Source organism: Triticum dicoccoides, chromosome 3B (genome assembly GCF_002162155.2).
Source record: "Triticum dicoccoides isolate Atlit2015 ecotype Zavitan chromosome 3B, WEW_v2.0, whole genome shotgun sequence".
Taxonomy (NCBI): Eukaryota; Viridiplantae; Streptophyta; class Magnoliopsida; order Poales; family Poaceae; genus Triticum; species Triticum dicoccoides.
This window is the reverse complement of record NC_041385.1, coordinates 815,999,944-816,012,299: the sequence shown is the minus strand read 5'-3', so window position 1 is coordinate 816,012,299 and position 12,356 is coordinate 815,999,944.

Genomic DNA, 12,356 nt, shown 5'->3' with positions numbered 1-12,356 from the left:
TTCACTGGTTCGGCTGCGGTGTGAGGCTGCCGTCGCCGCAGGGCCTGGCCAGCGATGGGAATAGTAGGGGGTGGTGAGGCCTCCGCGGTAGCACATCCGGCCAAGGAAGGCAGGAGCATGCGGCACAACCGGCACTGCTTTGGGCGGCTGGAGCAAGAAGACCAGAGGTTGAAGAAGCACTACAGCTGTTGGATGGACATCGTACGGTCACTGGAGCTAGAATTGTTTATATTGACTAAGTTGACAAAGCCCTCCGTCCCCGTCAACTTTTTTTTGAGAAGTTATACAGTGGGAGAGGCTCCCACTGTGTTTGTATTACTCAAAAAAGTATGGCACAATGTACAATCCATCTTTACAAGCAACTCGTCCTCCACCTTGAGAGGGAGTGTGATCTAACAGAATCCTGGACTAACTAGTGGGGTTGGAGGTTGTTTACAAAGGAGAGAATAAAGTCTCTCAAATCAACTTTGGTTCTGTATTGAAGTAGGGTGAAGTCTTTTTTGAACCTATCCAGCCAGTTATGATATGTTGGAGGGATGCCTCTAAATAGTTTGTTATTCCTTTCTTTCCATATGCTCCAAGCTGCTTGTAAGAAGATTTCCATGAACACGGGCTTATTCCAATCATTAGAGGCTTCACTTATCCATTGCAGTCTGGATCCAGTTGCATCCCACGAGATCCCAATTTTGGACCAGCAGTATTTGCTGAAGGGGCATTGAAAGATCATGTGCTCCACATCCTCTTCAACTTGTTGGTTACACAAGAGGCAGCTAAGGTCATCTCCGATGTTATAATGTCTTCTCTTGAGCATATTGCGAGTATTTAGTCAATCAGAGACGAGTAGCCATCCAAACATCTTGATTTTTAGCGTGACTTTGGACTTCCAGAGCCAATGATAGGATTGGTGGGCCTTCACATCACGAAAGTAGAACTTGTAGTATTTATTTGCTTTGAAATCCTTCGAGCCCCAGCAATATTCCCATGTGTCATGCGTGTATGGAGTTTCCTGATTACCAACGTGCAACACTTTTTTTGCAGGTCACGGACTTCATCATGTGCTTGTACCGAAAGGGGAAGGTGAAACGTTTCATGGAGGGAAGTGGATCCCAAGAAATCCTTGACAGAGATGTCCTCATTCAATGCAAAAGAGAAGGCTCGAGGGTGCGATTCTTCCAGCACAGATTCCAACCAAAGATCTTTCCACATAAGGACCGTGTCCCCAACATTTACACTTGCCTTGGATATACCTCTATATACTGGTGTAAGTTTCAGCACGTCTTTCCACCAGAATGACCCACATGGCTCCGACGCGTGTGGGATCTTGTGTGTGTAGTATGTTGTCCATATCAGCTCTACCCAAGGCAGGTCGTGGTGGTTGTAACATTTGTGTAGATATTTGAGGAGCAGGGCCTCGCTTTGGATACGGAGATCGATGATACCGAGGCCACCACTTTGTTTTGGTTGGCAAACCATGTCCCAAGCCGCAAGTGAATTGCATTTATCTCCTTGCTTCGTTTTTTTGTCCAAAGGCATTTCCTTCTGAGTTTATCAAGCAGCTCTAGAATCTTCGGTGGGAATTTGAGGGTGCAGAGAGCAAATATTGTGAGTGAAGTGATCATTGTGTTGAGGAGCAATAACTTTGCACCATATGACATTAGAGTAAGAGTGCTAGTCATTCTTATTTCCATCGAGGAGACTAGAGGCATCAGATCTTGGACTGTGGGCTTGGTTATTCCCAGAGGCAATTCCAAGTAAGTTAAAGGCATAGATCCTACCTTACAGCCAAAGATAGAGGCGATGGCGTTGTAGCAATCAGGTTCACAGTTGATCGGGATTAATGTGGATTTGTAAAAATTTATCTTTAAACCAATTGAAGCAGCATAATCAGAAAGAATGCCCTTGATCGTCGTAGCTTGCTCAACTGAGGCTGGAAGTAGTATAATCGTGTCGTCGGCATATTGGATCACCGGATAATCATTCTGGTTTGGTCTCTGGAAGGGAAGCTGAATTTGTCCTTGTCGGAACATGTCATTAATAGCAGCCTGAAGAAGGTCAGCAGCCAGCACGAAGATGAGTGGTGATAGGGGGTCACCTTGATGAACCCCACATTTGATCCAATCCAGCCATTTGGCGTCAAACCCCATATGCTTCATAATTTTCAAGATGAGAAGATGCATTTGAGGAGGACTGAAACTTTTCAAGATGAGAAGATGCATTTGATCCAATCCAGCCATTTGGCGTCAAAATTGTCGGCCTGGAACACTATTGAGGAGGACTGAAAATTTTCAAGATGAGAAGATGCATTTGATCCAATCCAGCCATTTGGCGTCAAACCCCATATGCTTCATAATTTTAATCATGGCATCATGTTCTATCGTGTCGAAAGCTTTGGCAAAATCTAGTTTGAGCAAGACAATTTTTTGTTTTGAAGTTTGGCATTGATGTATGTACTCGAATGCCCAAGCCAAGCAATCTTGTATGGATCTGCCTTTGATGAATCCGTACTGATTGCGATGAACGATTTTAAGAATGAGTTTTTGTAGTCGGTTTGCGAGTAGTTTCGTGATGACCTTGAGGCAACAGTTCAGTAAAGTGATTGGCTGAAAATCAGACACACACTCTGGAGAGCGAACCTTGGGTATGAGTGTAATAAATCCATCATTAATGCTTTCAAGATTGAGACCACCTTCATAAAATTGATTGCATAGGTCATAAATGTCTTGTTTAATCAGATGCCAGCTTTTTTTCAGAAATAGGCCAGTGAAGCCGTGCGGGCCAGGTGCTCGGTCAGCCGGCATTTCCTTGATAACAGCATCAATTTCATCCGTGGTGAACGGGACTGTTAACTGATCCAGCCCCTCAACTTTCTTGATTATGTTTTGCAGGTTAAATTTCATTTGAAACTCACCAGATTTACCAAGTCTCTCTTTGAACGCTTGATATATGATCGCCTCTTTGCTTGTATGGTCTTCATCCATTGTACCATCAGGAAGCTTTAGAGTTGGGATCGTGTTTCGTCTGAATCTTTCCGAGGCCATCGCCTTCAAAAACTTCGGGTCTTCATCTCCCAACTTTACCCAGCGAATGGTGTACCGCTTCTGCCAATATTGTCTTTGGTAGTTCAATAGACATAGAATGTGTTTCTTTAAAATCTTCCTGAAATTTTGTTCTGGTGTCGATAGCATTTGGAGATTTTCTAGGGCATCAATGTTGGCTAGAGCAAGATTGGAGTTATCAATTGCCACCTTGAGTTTGGAGATTCGTTTGCTCCACTTCTTCAACTCATATCTGAGGGCTTTGAACTTTTTGCAACTGATAGTGGCTGCATTTGCATTGGCATTTTTTATAGGTCTTGTCCAAATAGCCTGAACTAGATCCAAAAAGCCCGGATGCTCCACCCAATAAGACTCAAATCTGAAAATTTTGCTGCGAGGGATAGAAGTTTCAATTTTTACAACACAAGGGATATGGTCAGAGACTGGCTTCCCTAGTGGCATAACAAGTGTATTAGGATAAGTTGCAGTCCAGTTGATAGAAGTGAGGAACCAGTCAAGCTGCTCCAAGAGGGGGTCGGTTTGCATATTGCTCCAAGTGTAAGCACGCCCCTTGATTGGTAGTTCAATTAATTGCTGGGGGCGGATGAAGTCATTAAAGGCTATCATATCATTAGGATTACCTCCAGGTTTATTTCTGTTGTCAGGGCTGCAAATATACCTGAAGTCTCCAAGTAGCAACCAGTCTTCATTGGAGGGAATGTGCAAGTTGTGAAGTCATTGAGTATATATCACACGAGGGTCGCCCTGACACGGGCCGTAAACATTTACTAATGTCCATTCTTGAGCAGATTGCGTGGAGCGAAATTTGATTACAAGGGCCAAATCTTCTTGGAAGAGCACTGTTCCTGTGAAAATGGCATTGTTCCAAATTGTTACAATGCCACCAGAGGAACCCTGAGAAGGTATGTACGCGAATTTATCAAATTGTCGTGGGCAACAAGACTTGAGAAACAAGTTATCAATGTGGGCTTTTTTTGTTTCTTGCAGACAAATTACTACGCAACCACTGGAGGATATCACATTTGATAAGGCCAAAAGCTTAGGGTCAGAGTTTAGTCCCCTTACATTCCAGCACAAAATATTCCAATTTACTAAAAGTGCCATGATAAACTGAAGGAAATTAAAACAACGACTGAAATAAAGTAGGCAGATAATTTAGGCGTTGGAGGGGCCCTCCTCAGGCTCAGCCAGCAGAACTTCAGCTGTTATTTCTTCTGGTGGGATGGCACACTTGGAGATTCCAATTTGCTGCAGCACAGGAACTGGAGTTGGCGGGGGGATCATGTCATTCTTGGAGGAATCAGGCTCACCATAGCTTGATTGAGCAGCAGCAGTAGGGATGCATCTAGGTTTGACTCGTGAGGCTCTAGCCCTGCTATCAGAAACTGAGTGTGTTTTGAACCCATCATACTTGTTTGAACGGTTACTGCGACGTACCTCAATCACAGATTCTGGAGCTTTAACTTTGATTCGCCTACTTGTTGCTGTCTCAGAGGACACAGCAATTCCATAGGAGCCAGAAGAACCAGTGGTCACAGAACCAGAGGAGGTGTTGAAAGAGTGTTCAGAAAGTAATTCTGTAGCCTGAGCAGATGTGTCATTTTCATCCCCGTCAACTTAGTAGGCCCACAAGTCAGCCTCCCACCAAGGTGGGTCCCAGATAGCAGGGGGTATTCATTTTTTTGTGTGCAATAAGGAGACACTTCCGATGGGTCCGAGCTGACAGCAGGGGGAACTTTTTTTTCGCGATATACGGTGGCCCGTCGGGTGGGTCCCAGCAGTCAGGGGGCAAATGTTTTTTTCGCGAAATAATGGTGGCCCCTCTGGTGGGTCCCCATTGTCAGGTGGAGGAATAATTATTTTTCCGCGTAATAAGGAGGCACTTCCTTGCGGCTGCCGTGGACCCAGCTGTCAGCCTCTCCACGTAAAGTATTCCTCCGATGGAATTCGGTCGTTGACCACATTGACCACGCCGCGCCGAGAGCACCACGGCGTTGGGCGATGGCGAGGCCTAGGAAGGGGACGAAGCGGAGCCGGGGAAGACGCGGTAGTGGATGCCCACGCGGAGAGGAGTATGAGGGTTCACTGGTTCGGCTGAGTTGCCGTCGCCGCAGAATAACAGGGGGTGTGGGTGAGTGGAGTGGAGGGGTGGCTTGGCCAGCGGTGGGAATAGTATGGGGGCGGTGAGGCCTCCGCGGCAGCATAGCCGGCCACGGGAGGCAGGAGCAGGCGGCACGACCGGCGCTGCTTTGGGCGGCTGGAGCAAGAAGACCAGAGGTTGAAGAAGCACTACTGCCATTGGACGGACATCGTACAGTCAGTCGAGCTAGAATCGTGCATATTAACTAAGTTGACAAAGCCCTTCATCCCCGCCAACTTAGTAGGCCCACCATACTGGGTCCCAGCTAGCAGGGGGAGTATTCATTTTTTTTGTGCGTAATAAGGAAGCACTTCTTTGCGTGCGAAGATATAGCTGGTGGGTCCGAGCTGTCAGCGGCCCGTAACATTTTTTTGCGAAATACAGAGGCCCTTTTGGTGGGTCCCAGATGTCAGGTGGAGGAATCATTATTTTGCGCGTAATAAGGAGGCATTTCCTTGCGTGCGGCCGTAGACCCAGCTGTCAGCCTCTCCACGTACAGTCCACTTCAGATGCATGTCGGACATTGACCACGTGACCACGCCACGCCGAGAGCACCAGGGCGGTGGACGACGGCGAGGCCTAGGAAGGGAACGACACGGAGGCAGGGAAGACTCGTCAGTTGTTTCCCACACGGAGGGGAGTACGACTGTACGAGGGCTCACTGGTTCGTCTACCGTCGCTGGAGAATAATAACAGGTGTGTGACTGTGGGTGAGTAGAGGGATGGCTAGGCCAGTGATGGGAGTACGATGGGGCGGTGAGGCCTACACGGCAGCACAAGCGGCCGCGGGGAGGAGGGAGCAGGCAGTCCCGCCGGCGCTTGTTTGTGCGGCTGGAGCAGGAAGAGCAAAGATTGAAGAAGCACGACGGCCGTTGGATGGACATCCAACAGTATACGGGCCATATGTGGAAAGCTTCAAATCTGTGGAAAACAGCATACAGGCCATCTACCATTATTTCAAATAATTTACAGCCCATTTGCTAATTCTTACGGGGTTTTTTTGAGCCCATATTCTTTTTGTTAGCATTACAGCCCATATTGTGGCCACGGTTAAAAAATTATACGAAATTTTGCATATGTCGGTGCGGTCTGAACTGTTTTTAATCCCGAAATTTCGAATCACATTCAGACTGATTTTAAAAATAAATGTATATCAATATAAAATCCAATAAATTGTCCACGCATAAAAATAAATGCAATTTAAAATCTCGAAATGAAATAAAGATATTTGAAACTAATTGCCGGTTTGATGTGTTTTAAAAATATACAACCCATTTCTCATTACTGATAGGCCATTTTCTTGGCCAGCCGAATGAAGCTCTCCTCGTCTTGAAAGATTTGCAGCCCAACAGGCCTGATAAAGCGACTTACTTGACAAATCACAAAAAAACTGGGCTAGCCATTTTCAGAAAGAAAAAAAACTACTGGCTGGTCGGTGGTAAACATAAAAGAAAAGGATGCCTAGACAGGCCAGAGTGTCCCGCACAGCCCAGTTGACACCCTGCTTCCGTCTCAAAAAAATTTTAGATAAATGCCACTCCAATTATGGCGATTCATAAAAATGCCACCGCAATTTCCAAACTTTGAAAAATGCCATTGCATTTTTTGCAAACTTTAAAAAATGCCACTGCAGTTTGCAAACTTTGAAAAACGCCACTCCAGACTTCGAAAAATGCCACTAGAAATGGCATGAAATGGCATTTTTCAAAGTTTGGAAATTGCAGTGGCATTTCTCGGATATACCAGATTTGGAGTGGCATTTATCAAATTAACCCAAAACAAAAAATAAATGGGCAAGCTGCTGGATCCCTGGTGTCAGCCGCTCGTTGTGCAATTCTCCTGTTTATTGACTACGTTGACAATGGCATGGGACCCAGATGTCAGAAATCCACTAGGAGGAGCCATTTTTTATTGGCTTGAAATAAGGAGGCACTTGCTTGCGTACTGCCATGACTTTGGCGGGTCCCTGCTGTCATCCTCTCCACGTACAATCATCTCTAGATTGTGTATGTGTCAACTTGCTAGGCCCACAAGTCAGCTTCTAAACCCATGGAGGACAAATACAACCCATTTAAAAAAATAACAGCTCATTCCATACGTTCAAATGGAAAGTTCAATATTTAGAGCAAAGTAACAGGTCTGATCCATATATAGAGTACTGAACTTCCACGTTGACAACCATCATAGCCAAGTTAACTATCTACTCCCACTAATACTCTAGTAGCGTACAAGTACTAACTTACTCTTAGCTAACTAGACGATGCCGGCCGCCATCTGTGGTACACACTACGCCGGCACCGGCGTCCTGCGCCTCACCTCGGTCTTGCAAGAGGTGCGATAGGGTGCGTTGCTTGCGCGTGTTGGCCCTTTCCATGCCGGCGTGGTCCATCGAAGTTTCGGCTTCCAAGCGGGAAACCCACTTGACGAGCTGGTAGTAAAAATCGGCGTCGCGAATGCGTGCGTGCCCGACAGCCTCCAGGGCTATTTGCCGAGCGCTAGCCTCCATGTAGTCGGCCCAGTTGCGAGCGCTCTGCTCGCGACTCAGAGCGTCGGTGGGCTGCTGCTCCATGTCCCGCTCGCGGCGCAAATCGGCAATACGCTGCTCCTCCGCCAGGCAGTCGCGCTCCAACAACTCCTGCTCCTCCGCCATGCAGTGTCGCTCAAACAACTCCTCGATCTCCGCATTGCCATCTAAAGACAGATAGAACGCCTCCTCCCTCCTTTTGCCTTCCGGTGAAAAACCAAACACTAGTTCCGGCGGTGACCGCCTCCGGCGTCGCCTACCGCGGACGGGCGGGGGCATGGCGGATATGGCGAGCAACGTCGGGCCGGTGGGGGATTATGAGGATATGGCGAGTTGGCTCACGGTGCCACCGGAGAAGGACGGGAAATAGTACTTATAGGTGGAAGGTAGCGCGACGGTTATCGGAATTCAATGCATAATGGCTTAGCGCGCTAGCTTGCCGTGGAAAACTAGAGAAACTGAAATTATGACTGTGCCGTCCCATCCCGTGTGGGTCGCACGCCGGCATTGCCGTCAAATGAGTGCACTCGAATCATCTCCCTCCTTGTCAATAATGATTCCACGGATTTAAAAAGCCCGCAACAATTAAAGCGCATCTTTTTGGCATCAGTTAGCTACCTTAATTACAGCCGGCTGCATGCAGGCACTCAGAATCGCTCGCAGCCAGTATGCGGAGGAGCATGCAACAAGTCGCAGCCGAGGGCACACATGCAGCCACTTAAATCGCTGGAATTAATTAGGCTTAAACTTCTGCATGCCATTAATTATTGCCACACCTTGGTCTTGCTACTTTGCTCACGGGACTAATAAACCCGGACTGAGGGAGTACCTTGGTTGGTGAGAGGTTTGAATTAAGCCCTGCAAACCGGAAAGGAGGTACTAGTACGTGCATGATCCCCTATTTATTCGTGTAGGATCGAGTAGGTTGTTTCTTGAATTAAGCCCTGCAAACCGAAAAGGAGGTAGTACGTGCGTGATCCACTATTTATCCGTGTAGGATCGATAGTGTAGCTTGTCAGTTTCTTCAGAGGTAGGCATTTTTATCCGTGTAGGATCAATAGTGTAGCTTGTCAGTTTCTTCAGAGGTAGGCATTTTTATTCAAAAAACGGCCTCTTTGCATCTTGAGTCGCAAATAAAACTGCCAGGAGCGCATTTGTAGGCTAGCTAATGATCGCTCAGTAACTTGTAAACATTGAGCGAACAGAAATAAGTAACTGTTAATGCATCTCCATGATTCACAGATCATATACAAATATGTAGCTCCAAAAGCAAAGATCAGCCACTTCGGATCTTGTGTCGCAACTAAAACTAACTAGTACGATTCCCATACATAAGATCAACATGTTAATGCATCTCAATGATTCACAAATCATATACAAATATGTAGCTCCAAAAGCAAAGATCTAGAAAAAACATTTGTTCTTCCTACTAACATGGATGCTTCTCTTGGCCAACATTCAGTACAGACTGAAAGACAAATTTGTTTGTGAAGTCTACAATTCCTCTTGCAAACGGAAGTGGTTTCACCAATAGTTGGAACCATGAGAATGAACCACACATGATGGAGGAATATCCACTGCAATATGATTTGGTCTTCTCTCGATCACACCACGAGACTATTTTCGGAATACAAACTTTAACTTAGGCAAAATGATGCCCATTGTATAATCAGAGCAAAGCAATGAAGCACCTAGTGATGTCCAATAAATAGTACAGTACTACTTTTCTGCAGTCCATGAAGTGATTATCCAATCTTTCTGTGTCTATTTTCAAATGGCACTGCATGCAGTGACTATACTATTCTCTTGTGCAGTTCAACCAAAATTACGGACACTTTGTTTGTTTGCCAAATAGCAAGGGGCAGACATCTCTGTCTGCACAAATATCAAGCAGCTAGTAAACATATACCACACCATGTATTTTCGGTTTAAACATGTCTCTTCCGCTTAACATCTGTCCTGTTCTGCGCTGGACAATCTGATATAGTTATGTTTTGCCCTGGACAATTTCATACTGAATTGATTTGCTGGTTCAAAGCAGAAATATAGCGCCTATTCTTCATCAGACCAAGGATATCCATGTTCGCAATGATGGAAGAGGTGAAATCGATACAACCGAAATTGAGCATCCAATCGTTGAATCCTGTCCTGCACCTCCAATGTAGGTCCACCCTGCCAATAAATTCACATACAAACCACTAGTATTACTATCTAATGACAGTACAAAAAGAGTAGCAAGATAGTAGCAAACCATGTACCTTCGTAATGAATAGCTCATAGTGCCACCAATTGGATATAAAGGTTTGGAAAAAAAAACTTGCTCCTAATGTTGAACTAGTTGGACTTTTTGTGCAGTTTCACTAAAATCAAGCATCCCTGTTAGCATAGATATTGAAAGTGTGATTACTATAAAAGTGGCACTAGTTGAAGCATAGACTCACAAATATAAGCATTCCAATTTCTTAATGGGAAAAGGTAGCAAGACTGTTTCTAACCACCTGTTTGAAGGAATAAATAAAGCAACAGCGGGTGATGTCAGGAAAGCATACATAGTTTTTTCTGAAAAACTGAGCCATTCCTGACCTTTCCTCTTCTTTTAAGCAAATTTTGTGTAGTTCTACTAAAATAAAATGCCATCACCGCCTTGACAATTCAGTGACACTGTACAAAAGGAAATGACTTAACATTACATCATGATGTCAGGTATGTAGTCGACAGGCATTAGAGAAAAACATACAAACCTCCTCCGATAACATAATGAACATTAATTTTAACAAGATGTGACTAGCTTTACCGGGATAATTTGAGTGAACTCTACACCCTCTGTTCCTTAATATAAGACGTTTTTTGGTTCAATTTAAAGTACCCAAACGTCTAGTATTTAGAAAAACAGGTAGTAGTTTTCTTGAGCACATATCTGGGAAAGCTTGCCACACTTTATTTATGTCCATACGCTAATGCAACAACATTCGAATACTACAAATATACACTAATCCAGTGGCTAGTGCAACAGTAGAGTAGTTACTTTATTACAGGGTACAGTACAATGGTTTTACTGAACAGATTTCAATAAACTCTAGCACTAGAAGGTTTCTATAAGAAATAACAATACAAAATGTAAAGGTAACAAGTTTCAGCATTGGTATACTAGTTGTGCATGAGCATTAAACCAAATACAAAAGTCTGAAGGTAACTAGCATTATTAACTAATGACAGTATAAAAAAATTGCAAATCATGTACCTCCAAGGTAAATATCATTTCAAACTCGGGGGGACCTTAAAAATTGCTATCCCAATCTTGATAATCGATCAAACATAAAAACTTGATCAAACGAATCAAGAGAACAGCCAGAGGAGGAGGTGCCCACTCTTGACCTTTCCTCTTGTCTTCATAATTGTCTCTGCAGTTTAACCAAAATAAAATGACATCAACGCCTTGGCATATTGGTGACACTGTACAAAAAAATTAACTTATTTCATGAAAGTGAGGTATGTAATCTATAAGCATTAATAATGCAAAAATTTGAAGGTAGTAACAAATTTCATCGTTGGTATACTGGCTGTGCAACATCATTAGAATGCCTCAGCTGAAAAATCTTTAATACATCCACAATCAACAGCTAACCCTGAAATAATCTAGTGACATTAAATGGCATTGCTTAAATTTATCGGTGACATTAGACTGAGAGCGACATTAGTTAAATGTGGCATCACTTTAGCAGTAGCATTGCTTGACTTGACTGCTGGCGTTATACTAACAGCAAAAAAAGTGGCAATAAGAGCATGGGAGGCCCATTCGGACAGTGGGCGCACCAGTACGATGTACCTCCACGGACGCAGAGTGGTGAGGGAGGTATGGTTGCCCAGAGCAACAAATATCCAGGCAGCATATGTGGGTTACGTCCCATTTTTGTTCTCTTTAGCCACCTTTTCCTATGTGAGGACAACAAACCGATCGACCTGGTCATTCTCTATTGCGTTGTCATGCCTTTCTACCCTTCTTCAACCAAGAGACACGAGACTCGTTCCTTAGCTACTGATTTACCCCTTTTTAACCTAGATGTGGGTTCGATGCCTACTCTCTTGGACAGTACAGTCTCCCTTCTTTTCCTTATTCAACCCAGACATGGATTAGTCTGCATGAAGTAGGGTTTTTTTAATAGTGCAAATTATGGTTTTCGTCTGCGTGTCCAGCAGAGCAGAGGATAGCAAATTGGGAAGATGATGGAGTGGAAAAAGATCCACATGCAAGGACGTGCAGATGGGGCAATAGAACAAGGGTATGGTTCGAAAAGAGGTAGCATACCTGAGGGTCGGTGGGAAGTGGATTCGCTCGTGGTCGTCATCCTCCACACACACTACGACAGCGAGCTTGGGGACGGAGGCCATCCCGCGCGGGCGCTAGGTCTGAGAGGAAGGCCTTGTCGTTAGTGTGTGACCTCGCTCGCCGACGACGAGTGCGTCAATGCTGCACGTCCTTTTCTTCCCCGGCGGATCTGTGACCACCGGTGAGGAGGGAGAGAGAGGCCATCTTTTTTAGATCTGGAGAGAGGGTGGTAGTGTGAGAAGCAAGTGGGCAGCCCTTAGCAAGAAAGCGCTGAAGCTCCAGCCTATATATCTTTTTTATACTACTAGT